This window comes from Cnephaeus nilssonii (assembly GCF_951640355.1).
Source record: "Cnephaeus nilssonii genome assembly, chromosome: 5".
In the NCBI taxonomy this organism is placed as follows: Eukaryota; Metazoa; Chordata; class Mammalia; order Chiroptera; family Vespertilionidae; genus Cnephaeus; species Cnephaeus nilssonii.
Genome location: NC_137076.1, coordinates 45,643,547 through 45,647,300, shown reverse-complemented (window position 1 = coordinate 45,647,300; position 3,754 = coordinate 45,643,547). Strand labels below are relative to the sequence as shown.

The 3,754-nt window shown below is 45.2% G+C and overlaps 1 pseudogene across 1 annotated transcript; it reads left to right on the top strand.

The window, feature by feature from the left end:
• The first annotated feature begins 1,766 nt into the window (after positions 1 to 1,766).
• On the top strand, positions 1,767 to 2,721 carry LOC307100586 (glyceraldehyde-3-phosphate dehydrogenase-like; annotated as a pseudogene). The gene has a single exon. The product of its transcript is annotated as a glyceraldehyde-3-phosphate dehydrogenase-like (transcript).
• Positions 2,722 to 3,754: the final 1,033 nt, after the last annotated feature.

Below are 3,754 nucleotides of genomic sequence, written 5' to 3'. Positions count from 1 at the left end.
ATTACATGAGGCCAGTATTACCCTGATACCAAAGTTAGACAAAGATACCAAAAGAAAACTCCAGGCCAATATCCATGATGAATATAGATGTGAAAATCCTCAACAAAGTACTAGCAGACTAAAGCAAACAGCATGTTAAAAGCATCATACACCACAGCCAAGTGGGATTCATATATATATTCATATATATACTGTATATATATATATACCTATATACATATATATATATATATATAGAATATTATTCATCCATATGCAACAACATGGATGAAACTTGAGGCCATTTTGCTAAGTAAAATAAGCTAGTCAGAAAAGATGGGAGGGGGATTGAAAGATGGATGAAAAAAGTGAAGGGAATAAAAAGTACAAACTGGCTGTTACAGAATAGTCATGGGGATGTAAAGTACAGCATAGGGAATATAGACAATAATCCTACCTAATAAAGAGGGAATATGGCCCTAACCGGTTTGGCTCAGTGGATAGAGCATTGGCCTGCGGACTCAAGGGTCCCAGGTTCGATTTCAGTCAAGGGCATGTACCTTGGTTGCGGGTACATCCCCAGTCGGGGGTGTGTAGGAGGCAGCTGATCGATGTTTCTCTCTCATCAATGTTTCTAACTCTCTATCCCTCTCCCTTCCTCTCTGTAAAAATCAATAAAATATATTTTTTTTAAAAAAAGAGGGAATATGCTCATTGACCTTCACGCCGTCGCAAAGATGGTGGCGCCCACAGCCAATAAGGAGGGAATATGCTAATTGACTGTCACACCCTCAAAGATGGTGGCGCCCACAGCCAATAAGGAGGGAATATGCTAATTGACTGCCATATCCTCAAAGATGCTGGCGCCCACAGCCACAAGATGGTGGCATCCAGTTCCCTCAGCCCTGCAGGGGTGGCTGGCGGACTCGGTCGCTCCACGCACCTGGCTCCAGAGTTCCCCAGTCCCCTCAGCCCTCCAGCCACCCAGGGCCAGCTCGAGGCACAGGCAAGCCTCGGATGGCGGCTGTCCAGCCGCCCAGGGCTGGCCCGAGGCCCAGGCAAGCCTCGGATGGTGGCTGTCCAGCCGCCCAGGGCTGGCCTGAGGCACAGGCAAGCCTCAGATGGCAGCTGCCCAGCTGCTCAGGGCTGCCCAAGGTTCAGGTAACCAGGGCTGGCTGAGGCTTGCGCTGCTGGCAGTGGCAGCAGCAGAGGTGTAATGGGGCATCGCCTTCCCCTGATCACCGGGTTGCCTCCTGCCCCTGAGGTCTCCTGGACTGTGAGAGGGGCAGGCCAGGCTGAGTGACCCCCCTCCAGTGCATGGATTTTCTGGGCCTCTAGTATTCTCATAACTATGTACAGTGTCAGATTTATCAGGATCATCACTTAGTAAGTTATGTAATATCTAATCACTGTAATATCTAAAAACTAATGTAATAATGTATGTCACCTATAATTGAAAATAGAAATGATTTTAAAATGAGGGTGGGAAAGGACAAACATTGCATGATTTCACTTATATGAGCTATAAACTAATCAAAGATCATTAATCAGAGAATGGAATGGTGATTATCAGGAACTGGAGAAAGAGGAAAATGGGGAGTTGTTTTCAATGGGTATAATGTTTTAGTTACACAAATGCTTAAGTTTTATAGCTCTGATGTACAACATAGTGCCTGTAGTTAACAATACTGTATTGTGCACTTAAAAAATTTTATTGCTCTCTGTTTCTCCTGTTAGACAGCCAGCCACATCTTCCTGCGAAGAGCCAGCTGCAACCCTGAGACACAATGGTGAAGGTCGGAGTGAATGGATTTGGCAGTATCGGGTACTGGTCACCAGAGCTGCTTTTAACTCTGGCAAAGCAGATAATACCACCATCAATGACCCCTTCATTGACCTCAACTACATGGTCTACATGTTCCAGTATGATTCTACTCATGGCAAGTTCAAAGGCACAGTCAAGGCTGAGAACGGGAAGCTTGTCATCAATGGAGAGACCATATCCATCATCCAGGAGTGAGGTCCCACCAACATCAAATGGCATCCTCACTACTATGGATAAGACTGGGCATCATTTGATGGGTGGAACAAGATGGTCATCATCTCTGTCCCTTCTATAAATGCCTCCATGTTTGTGATGGGTGTGAACCATGACAAGTATGACAACTCCCTCAAGATTGTCAGCAATGCCTCCTGCACCACCAACTGCTTTGCCCCCTGGCCAAGGTCATCCATGACAACTTGGGCATCATGGAGGGACTCATGACCACAGTCCATGCCATCACGGCCACCCAGAAGACCGTGGATGACCCCCCCGGGAAGCTGTCGTGTGATAGCTGAGGGGCTCCCAAGAACATCCTCCTTGCTTTGACTGGCACTGCCAAGGCTGTGGGCAAGGTCATCCCTGGGCTGAATGGGAAGCTCACTGGCATGGCCTTCCATGTCCCCATTGTGTGGGTTGTAGATCTGACCTGACGCCTGGAGAAAGCTGCCAAATACGATGACCTCAAGAAGATAGTGAAGCAGGCATCAGAGGGCCCCCTCAAGGGCCCCCTGGGCTATACTAAGGACCATGTTGTCTCCTGCGACTTTAACAGTGACACCCACTCCTGCACCTTCAATGCTGGGGCTGGCATCACCCTCAATGACCACTTTGTCAAGCTAGTTTCCTGGTATGACAATGAATTTGGCTACAGCAACAGGGTGGTGGACCTTTAGGTCCACACAGCCTCCAAGGAGTAAGAGCCCCCTGGACCACCACCAGCTCCAGCAAGAGGATGAAAAAGGACTCTCCTCAGATGCTGGAGAGCCCTTGCCCCAAATCAGCCCCCCCACACACACACAGAATCACCTGACCTCCACAGTTTCTACCCTAGATCCCCTGAAGAAGGGGAGGGGCTTAGGGAGCCCTACCTTGTTATGCACCATCATTAATGTTCACTGTATCCAGTAAAATAAAAAAAAAATGCTAAGAGAGTAAGTCTCATGTTAAATGTTCTTACTACCAAAAAAACAAAAGGGACTGGGGGAAATTTCTGGAGATTATGATTGTTTCTTACTTTGATTGTGGTTCTGGTTCCTAGGTGAGTGATACGTCAAAACTCTTCAAATGCTACGTATTATATAAGTGCAGTGTTTTTGCATAGCAATTATACTTTAATAAAGCTGTTTGAAAAACCTGGGGTGTGATTTCTGTTTATACATGAAGCAAAGTAATAAAGAATTTTAACCTTTTGCACTTGGATGTCGAGTGTGACTCGACACGGTTAGCATCGGTAGCAGCTCTTTTTTATACTCTTTGAATGTATCAATAATTTGAAATCTAAAAAAATCCAAATAAATAAGTTTGTATGAAAAGAAACTTCAAGTTTTTTATTCTACTGCCGCGCTTTGTAAAATCTGGGGTATTTAAAAAATTAAATCCCGAGTAGAATAAAGGAATCGAGAAAAAAGCAAGCGAGTGCAAAGGGTTAAAGCAAGCAGTCGTCACCAAAAGAGAACCTTCACTGGGAAAAAAAAACACCCAAAAATGTCCTGACCAGAGTACATTTTAGTGCAATGATGCTCAGTATTTGGCTGTTCACTGGCATTAATAGAGATTCTATTAATTGGAGCCATTTAACTTGCTCAGGGTACAGTATGGATATTGAGATTTTTTTTAAAAAACTCTCCAGGTGATTCTAATATCCAGTGAAGATTGAGAACTACTGCTTCCAGGTAAACTCAATTCTCATTACACAGCCAGCAGTTCCTTAGAGGAAAAAGCACTCATGTG